This window comes from Phyllostomus hastatus, unplaced genomic scaffold (assembly GCF_019186645.2).
Source record: "Phyllostomus hastatus isolate PE091 unplaced genomic scaffold, TTU_PhHast_1.1 phas_contig_80, whole genome shotgun sequence".
NCBI lineage: Eukaryota > Metazoa > Chordata > Mammalia > Chiroptera > Phyllostomidae > Phyllostomus > Phyllostomus hastatus.
In genome coordinates, this window is record NW_025333960.1 from 54,200,432 (window position 1) to 54,216,197 (window position 15,766).

Consider the following 15,766-nt stretch of genomic DNA (forward strand, 5'->3'; position numbering starts at 1 on the left):
ACAGGTTCGATTCCCAGTCAGGGCACATGCCTGGGTTGCAGGCCACGACCCACCAGCAAACGCACATTGATGTTCCTCTCTCTCTCTCTCTTTCTCCCTCCCTCCCCTCTCTAAAAATAAATAAATAAAATCTTTTAAAAAATCGTCATCTAAACTAAGGCAGTTCAGAAGTAAAATCCCCATCACTCCGCTCAACTTCCAGGTATCAGAGGCCAAAATAAATGCTGTTGAGGGACTTGGAAATTTTAACTTTCCTCTAAGACTTGGTAGATGAGCTAGCCGCACCTGCCTACTCCGTTAAGAAGAGAAAATGTGATTCCCATGGTTGGAAATGTGCTTTCGCTTCCAAATATCAAGTGTAAAGTGATGACAGCTATTTGGAAATTGGCGGGAGGACGTCAGAAACTCGGGTCTGAGGGAATGGATCGCGTTTGTGGTCCATGTTCCATCATTCTGATAAATGCATGAAACGCACATAAATGCATTTATATTTATTTATACGGTATATGCCAAATACACACCCATATACTAAATATAAAATAGGAAACTATTAATATTTGTAGATGCACACAACAAATATTTACGCACATATACATGTAAAGTGGCTTATGAAATACATACATTTGCAAATATATAATTTACGTGTGCATATATTATATATGTACATATTTCTATTTCATAGATCTTTGTGTTCCCCCAACTTCTCTTTACACCTGGAGATCCGTTTCCTTCCCGCATGCGCCACCTCGCCCCTCCTTCTCTCCCGCCCCCAGTCGGTGGAGCTACCTTCCGTCTCCAGAGTTAATCTTGGCGTGCATACGAGGCTTTTTTCCACTCAGTAGCAGTCATCTGGTCGTCTTCCTGTGGTAAGACCGTATTCCACGTGTTTATTCTTATCTTCATAGGATCGTTAATACCCGACGAGGAAAGAATTATCATCTTCAATTTGCAGAGGAGGAGCTTGCTTTCCTTAGGTACTGGCACTCGCTCGACTCCCACGCGGGAGGTGGCAGGTACTTGCGCCCGGAGCAGACGCCCAGAAGTGTAGGTTCTTAGCTTTCATGTCAGCGCGATGGGGTGCACGGGCAGAGCCGAGCCGAGTGTGGCCGCCAGCCAGAGCCTTGGCCACGCGGAGACCAGTGGGCCGTCCCAGCAGCATGGAGATCGCGGGCTCGCGCACGCGCCCTGAGCCCACGTCGCCCTGAGAGATTGGCGGGAAGCGCGTGGGTGCGTGGAGTCGTGATGAATGGAAAGGAGCAAGCTCGGGAGAGGGAGGCTAGCAATGATCACGAGTTCTGAACAACATCTCATGAGGAAAAGTAAACCAAAAGTACATATCTTAGTAAGCAGATTTGCAAAATATAAAAACATGTTTGCTTTTTGAAATAAAAGAAATGAGAGCTGGATTAACATCATTTAAGGCTTCAATATGTACATGCACCTTTAGATAAATACGAGACTATTTTGATAATATGGACTCAAACGTATGTGTAACATGCTTTCACATGCATGTCGCTGGCCGCAGCGAGGGCCAGGGTCCCCACAAAATGAAGGCCATGTCCCCAGAATCACACACGCACTGTTCTTCCCAGCAGCTCCTGTCCCCGGGGGTGGGCATGCTTCACACTCACGTCACCAAACCCCGCAGTTCCGATTCCCTGGGGTTTCTGAAGAATATTTTAAATGAAAAGCAGAGAAGACTAAAGCAGTACATTGCTTCTGATCATAGCAACATCGATAGGATGGGCAGAATGAGAAAGAACATCTTATGTGACACCAATTTTAGGTAGTACGAGATTTAAGAAATAATCGCGTTTGTCCACAGTTCTTATCCTACCCATAGTGTTAATGCCTTACTCCACAAAAGAATATATTTCTCTAAAATGACTGATCGCAAATAATGGCTTTGAAGTTTGACAAATGCTGGATTACACAAAAATATTTCCAATAGAATAGAATACTCTTAAACGGCTCATGCTTCTGTAGACTAAGCTGCAATGGTAAGAAAGTGAGTGTGAGGCATTAAGAAGCACCTCCCCTAACTAGTCAGTTTGTGATTCCGAGTCTGGCTACAGCTTAATATAAATTCCAAACACATACTTTTAACCACATGAAATATAGTTAATGCATTTATTCTTTATTGTATTTATTTCAGAGAGTAGTCATGAATTTTTCCAAATGTTTAGAGTTGTCTGAAGGAAATACACTCTTTAAAAAGGGTTTATTTTTCAAGCTATTGTTATTTCAAGTGAGTTAAATGCCAATTTGGGGGAAGAAAATCCAGCTATAAATATGAAAAGGCATAGAAAATAGTACTTGAAAGCAAGATGAACTGTATTAAGTCCCAAGTATTATCAATTTTATTCTTTTGAATATTTTTCCAAATATGATTTGTTCAAAGATTATTTTCTTGTTGAAACTCAATTTCTATTTAGACAGAGAAAAAAGCCCTTATGGGGAATACAATGCAGCACAATTGCTTCAAATTATTCCGGCTCGCATATTGGTATTTCACTAGGAAAAATCAATGGCAGTGCCTGACTCTTTAAAATAGTTTCATTAAAAATCACCTCTGTGGTCTGCTGTTTTCTTTCAGAAGTCAAAGGAAAAGAACACTTATTTTGTTTATGCTGTTTGACCAACTACCAGCTTCAATTAAAATTCTTAGCTGGATCCGTTGCCTCTGAAGGAGAGGAAATCAAAATATATTACTCAGCCTGCTCTAAACGCGTAGCTGGGGTGCCTGGAGTTATACCACGGGCTGTATAGCTGGCACATTTATATCCTGATGGTATTGTCGCTCGCGGCGTATGAAAAATTTAACAAAACCATATAAAGCGTGCTTGACGTGTTGGTTGAAATTAATAGTGATGAGGAAGGTGTTTGTTCTTAGGATGTGTTTCAGGGTGTGTCAAATATCTTATCTCGGTTTTTTACTCCGTAAGTCGAGACTTTTCCTTATTTATTCATTCAAAACATTTATCGGATTGTATTCGTATTCTGGGCAGTGGCGAAGCCACAGCGAGGGAAAGGGAAGAGTTAAGTACATGCATCCGGCCCCTTTAATTATGGAACAGATCAGTGGGGAAAGCAGCTAGTCTGAGGAGGTCGCAAACAACTCTGAAAGTGGAACTCTGCAGGCGAGGTGTCAGGTGGTTATGCTGGGTCCTAGGACCGTCTAATGAGGCAACTTGGACTAACGGTTAAGACAGTTGTTTCTTTTTGGAGGTGGGGAGATGTCTCTGAGAAAGTGAGGATGAGCAGGAAGAGAAGGGGCAAGCAAGGAGGGAGAGGGGCAGTGGCCTGTTCCAGGAAAAGGGGGAATGCCGGGACGCAGGCCCTGGGCAGTGGCGGGGGGACACAGTGAGTCATGTGTGAGGGGCCCTGCATGGCAGGTAGGTGGAGGCACCTGCCCGCCCACGAGCCACGCGGGTGGTTCATCTTCAGACGGCCGTGGGGACTATGGCAGCGGCCCCGCCCTGAGCACGCCTGCAGCGGGGGAAGACGCAGAGGAGCCGGGGGGGCGGCCAAGGGCGGTCATCACCTGCTCCGTGGTGCTGGCCCAGCCCCGGCTGACCGTCACTCAGGCCAGTGGCTGCCACCCCCCCACCCCGTTTCTGCCACTCCCCAAGTCCAGACTCTGTGAAATGCTCTTCTGTGAGGTGGATAACCAACGGAGGCCTTCTTGTCTTAATAAAAAAAAAAGACAGAAAGGAAAAGCTCCATAATTAGTATTATATGAGCCCACTATGCAATTTAACTGGACATATAAGCGTATAATAAAAATAATAATACATTGTAAAATTTGATAAGTACGTATCATTGTTAGACTATTGTGAGGAATAATAATTTTTCTGGAAGAATATGGTAAAAAAAATCTCTACATTTTATTGTGGCTGTGGCTATTTCTCAGGTAGATCTATCCAAATAAAGACACCTCTCCCAATTACTGTCGGAGGCAGGTCTAATAACATTTTTTGGTAGCTGATTAATGAATGAAATAAAACAAAACATCCTAGAATGTTTTGGAGCAAAAGTCACAAGCCAATAAAATAGCATTTAGAAAACTTGTCAAATGAATACAGATGGCATCGCATTAACTTCTAGTTATGACTCCACTTAAGAGAATCATATCATTCTGATAATTAAACTCATTTTTACTGAAATCATTTAAGTAAATTATTAAGGGAAATGTAACATCCCACATTTATTCAAATAAACCATGATAGCCGCTTTCGTGAAGAATGCCCCGGGATTTTCTAGCGATGGCCGGATGAAACTGCAGAGCAAAATGAGGCAAAAGCTTTGTGTGCCCAGGACACTGAAACTTTTCAATAAAATACACCGACATCTCACTCGGAATTCATGACCTGGAAATATGTATCATAAAGTTTTCTTGCCTGTTCATCCAGTGTTTACCAAGTAAGAATCGCAAAGGTTTAAAATGCTGTGCATGTTCCAGCGGCACATAATCTTACCTACCTTTTCCCGTAAATGAGCATTAGTGTCTGGAGAAGCATTAGACTGTCCAATATCATCTGTGTTAACAACTTCCAGTAAGTGACAAAGTAGTCATTTACAGTGAATGAAGAGTGATATCCATGTGCTATCTGTTCGGTTTCTTTACACATCCATCAGTACCCTGAGGGTCTGCGACCGGGACTTTGACTCATGGGTGCTCATTGGCTTTGCAAGATGGTTCTAGAACTACGCTGCAGGGTACAACCCCTCTCTGTCACACACGGGCCAGACCAACCTCAAGGCTGGGCAGCCCTCCCAGTCTCTTCTAGACCCTTCCTTCTCATCTCAGGGGTGAATGCCCCCAAAATTCCCTTGCAAGTTTAAGTCTATCTTGGTTTATGTTTTCTTCTGGAAGACCTGGACTGATACAGGTATCATTTTGAATAGCTGCATGAAAATTGGCCTAATATCATTTAGAATGTTTAGGTCTACACGGTATCTTAGAGATCATTTCATTTCACGTGAATGAGTTTTCCAGGTATGTGTGGTTGCTGAGATAACCCAGGACTAACTGTACCAGTTGACCCTTCCCTTCATTTCAGACCCGGTATGCCAGCAAAATGCAACTGTGGGCAGCAGGTACATTGCGTCCTGGGGCCGGGTGGTCTCCATAGCGCCTCTGAGAAGCAAGCTCACGGTGGTGGGTGCAGCTTTAACAGCTGTTCTCGTGTTCCTGTAACCGAGTTATTGCTGTGCTGTCACCCTCACAGGGATGTCCAGCCCATGCCCTGAGGGCTGCATGCAGCCCAGGGTGGTGACGAATGCAGCCCAACACAAAATCGTAAATTTACGTAAAAAAATTATGAGATTTTTTTGTGTGTGATGACGCATTGCAATGTATTTAATGTGTGGCCCAACACAACTTTTCTTCTTCTGGTGCGGCCCAGAGACACCAGAAGGTTGGACACCCCTGCGAGGAAAATAATAGACAGAACTCAGAGGGGCTGTGCTGGGAACTCTTCCTTATTTATGTACAGGTCCTCAGTAATAGGGCCTTCTTCTTCCTCACACTTTGAACATACTTATTACCATAAAGACTGTTTTATTTCAATGCCTAATCAATACATGTAGTATTTCACATTTCAGAACTTCTTATAAATTAATATTACCAAGCAGGCAGTTAAACATTAGGCTTGCTAGGGCACTAACACTAAACAACAGAACAGCTCCATTACTGTATTTACTATTGCCCATTGTTCTCACCGAGAATTTTTTTTTTATTTCTGTGCTTCCTTTTTTTCTGGTTTTACTGAGATATAATTGACATACAGCGGTGTGTATGTGTGAGACGTACCAGAGAGACTGCATTCTGATTACAAAACGACTTGATGAGCACATTCTGGGCCATGGGGATGACCACCTTATTGTTGACACAGGGACCCGCACTCAGTTGCCCTGCCCCTGGGTTTGTGACCCAGTGCAGCCAGCGGACTCCGTGACACGTGTCTGTGCTGAGGTGGGGGAAACCGGACTGCACCCGGGGTCCGAGTGAGCCTGCACAGCAGGGTCGGGGGCGACACTGGAAGTCCGGCCGCAGAGGAAAGGATGACAATCAGCCATCCCAGGACACTGCACTAAAAGAACAACGAGCAATATTTTTATAGTGATTAAAAATTGTTATTGTTTTGAAATCTATACATCTTAAGTGAATCAACAATTTCCTTTTTAGCGCTGGGTAGTATTTCATTGCATGTACAGACCACGCTTTGTCCGTTCCCAGGGGTGGGTATGTAGGTTGTTCCGGCTCAGGATTACCAGCAATAAAGCCCCTAGGAATGCTGACATACAAATCTTGGTGCAGACACCCTGCTTTGGTCAGGTCCAAGGCCCTTATCTCCTCTGCAGTGCGCTAGAGGCAAAGTCTTTTTTTTTCCCCTGAGGATGTGATTCTTTATGCTGTTCGTCTTACTTTCCTGTCCAAAACCATTCTATTTTGGAGTCATTCTGCTTGCAGAGTTTCCAAAATGCTAAGTAGGAGTCGCCAAAGCTCTAGAGATGTGGCGTTTGTACCTTTCTTTTCAGTCCCTCCTCCCCTACACTGAACACTCTTTCTAAAGGAAAAAAATAAACAACCCCCCAAAATAACCTCCTCTAAGCTGCTCTCTCTGTTTCCGTGCAAAGCTGTCCATCAAAATGGCCTCCAGAAAGCAGACCACGGGTTTTGCCACCAGTGACGATACTCTGTGCCCTGCCACCCGTGCGAGGGACTCCGGGGACAGCTACTCGTTTGAGGGCAGATGGGGAAAGCGCTGTGTATTATCATTTAGCAACTTTTGAGCATTTTAAGAACAGCATTTGTCCCTAGTGTTTCATCTATACACAGGTAGGTAGCATTGAAGGCAGGTAATGGGAGTCAGTGAGCTGAGTTTTTTCGTGGTTGTTGTTCTAGAAGTAGTTCACATATTGCCTAAACCGAAGAGTCTTTGTTGAGTATGACAGGAATCCCTCAGTGATTGTGACCTACAGTTGTCGGTAAGCCTGTGCCAGTCCAAGAATTTACGGTCTGGGCTATGATAATGGGCATCCCTGTAAGCAAAGGTAATACTTGGAATGTTTAACCACTGGAACGGTATTAGGCTGGACAGTTAAGAACAGACCGTGGACAGCAATAATTGGCGAGGCCACACTAATGAACCCCAGAGGACTCACAGCTCGGGGTAGTTATGTAGAGCGAGAAACACAAGTTTATAACATGTTTTTCTTCTGTGCTTTAATTGGCGTATTTTTATTATCATGTTAGCTGACCAGCTCTCGGAAGTGCTATCTCATCAGGAGGTTTTGAGCCCCAAGTTGTTACAATTCGTCCATCATTGTGTCTGCGGCTTTATCTCCTTGTTCCAGAATGCGATCATTTTTGAAAGCAGAATCAATTCATTTTTTTTAATGTCTGAAGCTTTTAATACCTATTTTCACAAGTCTATTATGTGGCTTAGAAATTGTGTCTCTTACTAAATTTTCTCAAAAACTGAGAGGATGATTTTGAACTCTTAAATAAATTATGAGGTCATTTGGAACTGGGGATTGGACCTTATAAAAGCAAAATGCTTTATCTCGCCTACGGTCTTCCTGCCTTCTTACCCAGATTTCAATTTGCAGAGTTTTAAGCTCCCAGCTCTCCTCCGATTCTCTGCGCCCCTTCACCCCTATTTCTCACCGAAGAAAAGGTGGTTTATATAGGCTCAAGATATTTCAAAAGAACAGTTATCACATTTTTCAACAGCTCAGGTAGTAGGAATTTGCTTTTCTTGTAGTGCCTCCTTCTTTTTTTTTTTTTTTTTTGAAAGGTATATTTTTTGCTCACTGTAAATGGAACTCAAACCCCTGGGAGTTTCCGCTCATTTCCAGGTTGGGGATGTATATCACTCAAGTGTGCCTGGAACATGCAAAAATCATTTCCTCTTCGGCCCCGTCATGTCCAAGGTCCTCCAGCCCTGAGCCGAAACAGGATGATGGGGGAGAACAGAGCAATACCTTCATACTTTGTTACTGTTGTTCTGCCCTTTGTGTTAGTCGCATGCGATTCCACAGCCTGAGGTAATTTACACTAACTCGGAATATACGGTGTGTTTTTGATGATGTTAATGGTTTTCTTTGTAGAATATATTTCAAAATTCCACCAAGAGAACACCTGAGATTTTGTTTTTCAGCTCAATTTCACCCAGAAAACCTTCGGAATGTATTAAAAATATCACTTTCCAGTTCACCCAGGGTGTTGTCAATGCTTTCAGTTATTGCTCTTTTCAAAATTGACACAACTAAATACCTTTTATTAAAGCCACCTGAAGGGGAACAGAATTCGCCACCCCCAAACCTGCCTCTCTGGCATAAGACTATTTTAGGCTTATTTTTAAGAAGCAAGAGACACCGGGGAAGCTCTGGAAACTGGGTAGAAAGCAATCTTTTGTAAGAGACATTAACACGTGTCAGGCACGTCTCTGTTTATGAAGGTGTCTCTCTCCGAGCTCCCAGGGGAGGGAGTTGGGTGACTCACAAGACACGCTCCTCAGTGGAGAAGGCAGGACTCCAATCTGCGTAGCAACCACACCCTTGTTTGCCGTGTTTTTCAGGCTCACCTCCCGTAACCGCCCTCCCCGTCTGTCTTCGGTCTTTAGCTGGAGACCGTATTTACGACCTTGGCTTGAGCCACTTCAGGGAGTCGCTGTTTTCCTGGCTCTCCTCCAGGTATTCCAGAAGTAGACAGGTTATGAAACTGCTGTGTGTTTCCTCCTGCTAAACTGTCCTTTAACGCAAGGCATCTCGGGCCAGACCGAGCAGGGCCGCAGTAAATGAGCTTCCTTCCCTGCACTGGCGCTGTTTCTCTCTGGCCCTTTGCACGTGCCCTCTGGGGACCGCAGCTCTTCCAGGGGGGAACAGAACCACAGTGAGGGGCTGTCCACCAAGAGGAAAGGAAAGGGACTACCTAATCTCTGGAATTTTCTCAGGGGGGCGAAATATGTTTCATGACACATCCTGGGGCTTTTATCTGAATGCAACCAGGGTATTTTTAAACCTCTGTGTATCAGGGAAATAAATGCTTAATGTCTACTCTGTCCTTAAACAGTTCTTTTGATGTCTACTAAATGTACAGTTTCTAAGGCTCAAGTGTAATTTCCCCTCATTGTAATCAAGACTTTACATTGTCAGCATTTTCAAAATGTGGCGTTCTAAGATATTTTCCCCATGAGTTTATCACCTTCAGTGGTACCCATTTTTACTTCTAACCTCCTTGAAAGTTTGCGCCTGTCCTCACACACAGAGTTTTTGTAATTGAGTGACATAAGGAAGATGGAAGCAAGTCTTCGGGTCAGGGGCCTGCTAGCACATTCTGTTAAAGGCCCGGTAATAACTACTTTTTCTTTTGCTTTGTTTTGTGGGCCACAGAGCCCGGCCCTGCTGCTGCTTTTTATGAAGCCCAGAAACCTGTGAGCACTCGGTAGCGACCACACACACCGCAGACCTCCCCTTTCAGAGGGGGGGCAGCCGCCCTCTGCCCACCCGCACTGCTGCGTTCGGCCCCTTCTGTAAGGTTGTTTCATGTATTTTTTTTATTCCAGTGAGATTGTTTTGACACCTTCTGCTTTCTATCCTGGAATTCTCTAACTTCCTAAATGCATTTTTAGTATTATTATTTGTACCTATCAAGGTTCATTCTCTTTTATTTTCCTAGAAAGTTCTCTGGGTTTCAACACAGGCACAGTATCATGTGTACATTATCACAAAACCCTTTCATCGCCCTATAAAAATTTCAAATTTTATCTACTCTGCACTCTCCTCCCCAATCCCTGACTCTGAGGTGCCCACTGAGCTGTCTACTATTACTGTAGTTTTGCCTTTTCCAGAAAGTCAAAAACGTGAAACCAGGGTAGCCTTTTCAACTGGCGTCTTTCACTGAGCGAGATGCATTTAAGATGACGCACATCTATTCACTCCCTGGCAGTGCCTCCCTCCTCATTGCCAACCGGTGCTGTACTGGATGGGCACACTAGACTCTGTTGATCCACTCACCTGCTGAAGAACATCTTGGCTGTGTCCAGGTTTGGGCAGTTGTGAATAAAACTACGGCAAACATTTGCACCTAGGCTTTGGTGTGGACCTAAATTCTCACATCAGTTAGGAGCACGGGTGGCTGGACAGTGTGCGAAGAGCGAGTTTAACACGAAGCAAAACCCCCACCCTGCTTCCCAGTGTCTGTGCCGTGCGGCATTCCCACCAGTAGTGCGTGCAGGGCCCCGTCCCTCTGCATCTCACCAGCAGCTGGGCTTGTCCGCGTTTGCGCCTGGGCCGTTTTGGTAAGTGGGTGGGGGTATCTGGCTGTTGGCGTTTGCTTTTCGCTAATGACAATGATATTGGACATCTTTTCACGTATGTGCACTCTGTAATCCGTGTGTCTTCTCTGGTTAGTTTTTAGCCTATCTTTTAAAATGAGGTTACTTGCTTTTTATCATCGAGCTTTTTACAGAATTTTTATTGATTGATTTTAGAGAGAAAGAGAGAGGAAGAAACATCAGTTTGTTGTTGTGCTTATTGGTGCATTCATGGGTGGATTCTTGTATGCGCTCTGATGGGGATGGAACTGCAACCCTGGAGTATCGAAATGATGGCCTGGCCCACCGAGCTACCTGGTCAGGGCTATCGCTGAGCTTTGGTACCATTGGTATGTTTCTGGTGCTCGTTCTTTGTGTTTGGACAGTACTCTCCCAGTCTGTGGGATGTCCTTTCATTCTCTTAAGTGGGTTTGTTCAGTGACTAGAGTTTTTTTTATCTTTAATACTTTCTAATTAAGCATGTTTTCTTTCATGTTGCATGCTTTTGTATTGTGTCTGAAGAGCTCATCCATCCCAAAACAGCATAGATTTTTCTCCTATGCTTTTTGTCCTCAGACTTTTATCATTTTACATATTCCATTTAGATTTTGATCTGTTTTGAGTTAACTTTTCATGGAAGGCATGAGCCTGGGTCTAGGTTTATTTTTTTTATTTTTTTGCATATGGGCATCAAATCGTTCCAGCACTATTTGCTGAAAAGATCCTTTCTCCATTGAATGCCCTTTATTAAAAGTCAGTTGCCTACATTTCTGTGGCTGTTCTTCCGGGCTCTCTGTTCCGTCTCATTGATCTGTGCGCCACTCGGCAGCCACCCCACACTGTGTCATTTCTGCAGCTTTATGTGAGCCTGGACATCGGGTAGCATGAGTCCTCCACCTTTGCTCGCCGATAGCATTTCCCTGGCCGGTCCGGGTGTTGGGCTTTTCACGGACATTTCAGAACTGGGTCATCGATATCCACAAAATAGTTTACAATGTCTACAAAACAGGGAGTTCAGTGAGGTTGAGCCATGGTTTCCTTTTTTTATAAGGCTGTAATAAATCCTTTCTGAAATTTATTGCCTAAAGTTTGCTTTTCTCCGGGACATGGAATGTCTTTCCGTGGAACCCATCTGAGCTAGGGTCATTCCTTTTTTAATAGTGACATCAAGGAAGTAAAGAAATAAAGCATGTTGGAAATCACTGTGGTCATTTCATGCATTACTTTTTGTATCGTTGTCAAAGGGCTTTTTATTTTTTAACACCCAAACCTGCATACAGACTGTACGCATTATTGATATATATTCTAGCCCTGTGAGTGGTAGGGATGATATAAATTAGAATTAAAATGAGAAACATTGAATAAATAGCACAAATAGAACAATGTAGACATTTAAATCAAAATATCAAAAATATTATTACATTTTGTTTAGTGAAATTTTAATAGTTCATCTCAATTTGTTCTCTATGTTAAATATAGTAATTTTTTATATATGTTGTTTTAGCTTTGTTTCAAGTGATTCATTAACAGAATTAGAGAATATTTTAGATGTAAATGTGAAGTCCCTTTTACCCACCAAAGAGAAGATCATTTGTAATGGTGTTTTTGGTTAGTAGAAACTCAAAAATTCTTGTTAGAAGTAGAATTCAAATTTACAATCTTAGCAAATCATATTTGGAAATGCATTGGGCATTATCAGAAAAAGTGCAGTGGGGGTTGATTTGACTCTGATTGTTTTGTTAGTAGCGAACACTTCAGAACACGGAATGTGAAGGTATATTAACAACACTGTACAATAACATAGTTTACTCCGTCTACGCAGAATCTACACAGTAGTTTACCTCCTAACGCAGTTACAGAGAGAAGAAACTCTTTATTTTAAGGGTTAAATGCCTTTCTCTGGTTTACCTTTTGTAGTGCGTGGACAGTGGAGTCCTATGATGCCGGCTCTTCCCTTTGTAGATAAATGGCACTTTTCATCAGTTCCCTGGAGCCAGAACAAACGGCTACGTTAGAAAACAAAGGTGCCGAAGAGCGCCAGGTGTATAAACGAGGAGCAGAACTGAGGCTGGGACCGGGAATCTTGCAAAGTTTCCGTGTTTCCTAAAGTACACTACATTTTTTTCTTATTCAAACTGTATTTAGAGTCCTACCAAAAAACCCCTAAATATTTCCAGAAATAAATTATCTCTAGGACCTATTTGTAAATTCAAAATATCACCCACATAGTATCTATAGAGATCTCCCCCCATTACATTTAGTTAGTATTAAGGACCTTTATTTATGTTAAAAATCCAGCGGTCATTCTAAGTTAACTGGAAAGATATAGTAAAACACACACTGGTACAATGGAAACAATATAAAAACGGGAAGAATGAAAGGAAAGAAAAAGTACTATATTATCTTATCTATATAATACATATCTATAAACATATCTATATCTATCGATATTTTCTATATAGAAAGGTATATTATAATATCTATCTAGAGTATAATGTTTTTAGGGGTACATATCTGAAAACATTAAAATACATGAATGTTTCTCTACATTCATGAGCATTTTAAGCATGAGCATTTTAAATGGCCATATTCCTAAACAGGTAATTGTTAGAAGTCATAGAATAATAGTGTTAGTTTAGTAGTCTTGTATTTCAAAAAATTAGTATTTTAAGTTTCTGATATTAGTATTTAAGTTCTGACAAAGGATAGCTTCCTTTGTCAAGCTATCCTTTTATAAATTAGTATAACAACAATACTCTTTCGAGAGCCTATTCTAGAAACCAAACTCAAGCATGAAGCCAGATATTAGTAATCATGTTCTGTACATAATAACTTAAAACCTAAAGGTATCAATTTTAGCTGGTCTATTGTTATCTTACAACCAACCTTCATTCTACTGAAATCATTGGAATTAATATATCCAAATATATGTAAAACATATGCATATTGCAGTATGATGCTTTTTGAAATAATTTCAACTGAGACTAATGAAACTGACTCCTAGTTTACTTACATATTTTAATCAAAATGGAAAAGATGCCATTTTATCAAGACAGCATGGACAAAACAGTTGCATGTGACAATATGAATCATGTCTCCACCTCAGCAATTTCCAACCAGTGTGCTGCAAGAATTCTCAAAACCCGACTATTAGTCAGGGGCACTGACCCCTTTTCCCTTAGACTGTCAAATAAAAGAATGACAATACCCAACGCAACAACAGCTGTCTGGTGTGAGTGAGTCGGATAGGAAGGAGATGTACTTTTCGGCGTGTTGGGAATTTTAGTAATTAGTTTCTGTGTGCCATGAGATAAAAAAAAAAGGTTGACAATCACTGCTCTAAAACTCTGCTCCTGGTCAAAAATAGGATATCCATGTGATTCTGGTGTTCTTTCTGCTTGGGTAAGCAGAATGATAACTTACGGTTTTAATAAGCTATCTTTTTGCTATAACTTGGCTATGCCCACACTTACCGTCAGTTATGGTAGACAGTGGGATGAAGCCGATGCCCACAGAATATCATCTGAACATAAAATCCGAAGAAAAATAGACCGACTCATGCCCCTGGTCCAATGCCGCCACTGCATTCACGTCCTTCACAAACAAGGGCTGTTGGTGGGCCCATTGATCTGAGTCTGTGGCAACAGAAACAAACCTTCTGCCATCGCTTATTCCTGGCCAGGACCAGGAATGGGTAGAATGTTAAGAATGAAATGTTATTCTCTCTCTCTCTCTCTCTCTCTCTCTCTCTCTCTCTCTCTCTCTCTCTCTCTCACACACACAGAAAGAGCCAGAGTTCAGTGATATGGATTAAGGCATCCCTCTGCTCACATACTAATAACAATACAGATTTCGTTGTATCGCTGTGCTCTGTGTCTAGTTGAAAATATTTCTGTTTGCTTGTAGTCATAGAAAGAATTTAAATTTTAAGTAAATTTTACATACTTTGGCTGAAACCTGGTTTCCTATCTTTATTTACCAAGAGAATAAGCTAGATGCTGACAGATGAGAGAATATTTTTTCATCTATCATATGCCTGTGACTCTGAGGAAATAATTACCTACTGAAATGAGACCATTTATACTTTTTTAACCTATGACTTTGAAAACTCTTCTTTCTTTGCATTTATTATTGCTGAAGATTGGTGCTATTTGTCCATAGGACAATGTTTAATCCAGGAATATTGCGTAGTAAAATACAACAATACTTTACAGGACAGTGCTAGCACAGCTGCAAAATGCCATTATTATTCTCCTGTGCAAAACTATATTTTCCTATTTCCAACCCAGACGTGGTTATTGTTGCATCTGAAATGCTGGCCAATCATGTAACAGCTCGTGGCGGCACAGTGTGGGCTTAGTAACGGAGCTCCACGTGGGCTCCTCCTCCCCGTTACTGGGAAACGGCACGCTGTACAATGGACCCCACACCTGGAAAGAACCACAATAGCCAGACGCAAATAACGAGGCCCAAACAAACCGGATACTAACTTTCCTTATCCTGATAGCCAGGAACATGACTCCTGATGAAAAACAAGGCAATATCATTGGCTCATCATGTCATAAAATCAGCACACATAAGAATGAAATCCCTGTGTTTCTCCGAGTTACAGCTCTTACCCAACAAGGAAACAACGTACTAATGGTGCTAAGACACCCCGCCCTGGCCTTTCCGCCGCGGCCCAGGCAAGTTCCACGTTCAGTGCTGAGATGGAATGCAGATGGGGGAGACTGGCCCAAGGAAGCCGCTCAGTTTGGAAGTGTTTTGTTCATGTGACTTGGGAATCATGTAGCTACAAATGCTACATGAGGAACATCCCTTCTGCTGACGGAGGCACCCCGTAAATGAATAAACTTCACAACGATTTCTAACCGCGGGTCTGGATTGGACAGGAACGCCTCCCCAGAAGCACTTACACAGGAGAACTAGTGCAGAGTGGTCTTCGCAGTCACTCTCCAGCCAATGCCAAGACGTCTGCTTAGGGGACAAATGGCCACCGGCCACAAACAAATCGGGAGATTCCAGTGGCTTTTGGTAGACGCGTGGCTAACGCTTCCTGGCCCACATCTTTAAGGTTAATCATCCATCATAATGATGGTTTACTTAAAAGAAAAGAAAAGAAAAGAAAAGAAAAGAAAAGAAAGTAGAAGGGGAAAAGGCAGGACTGACGTCACGTATGTGTAGGCACGCATCTCACGCGTGTCACCGCCCTGATGAGAGTCTTCTGCGGTGGTGGTGCATGGGAAAATGCAGGTGTCTGAGATGAGAGCGCCCAGGGCCTCAGCGACTGTACGACAAGGAGCCTGGACTGAAGCTCAGTGGAACCAGGAATCCTTTAAGAAATTCCCAAGAGGCAAGTGATGTCATTCATTACGCATTTTTGAAGAATCATGATGTGGAGTATGGTTGCCATGTTGCAAGAGATAAAACACAAAGACGCA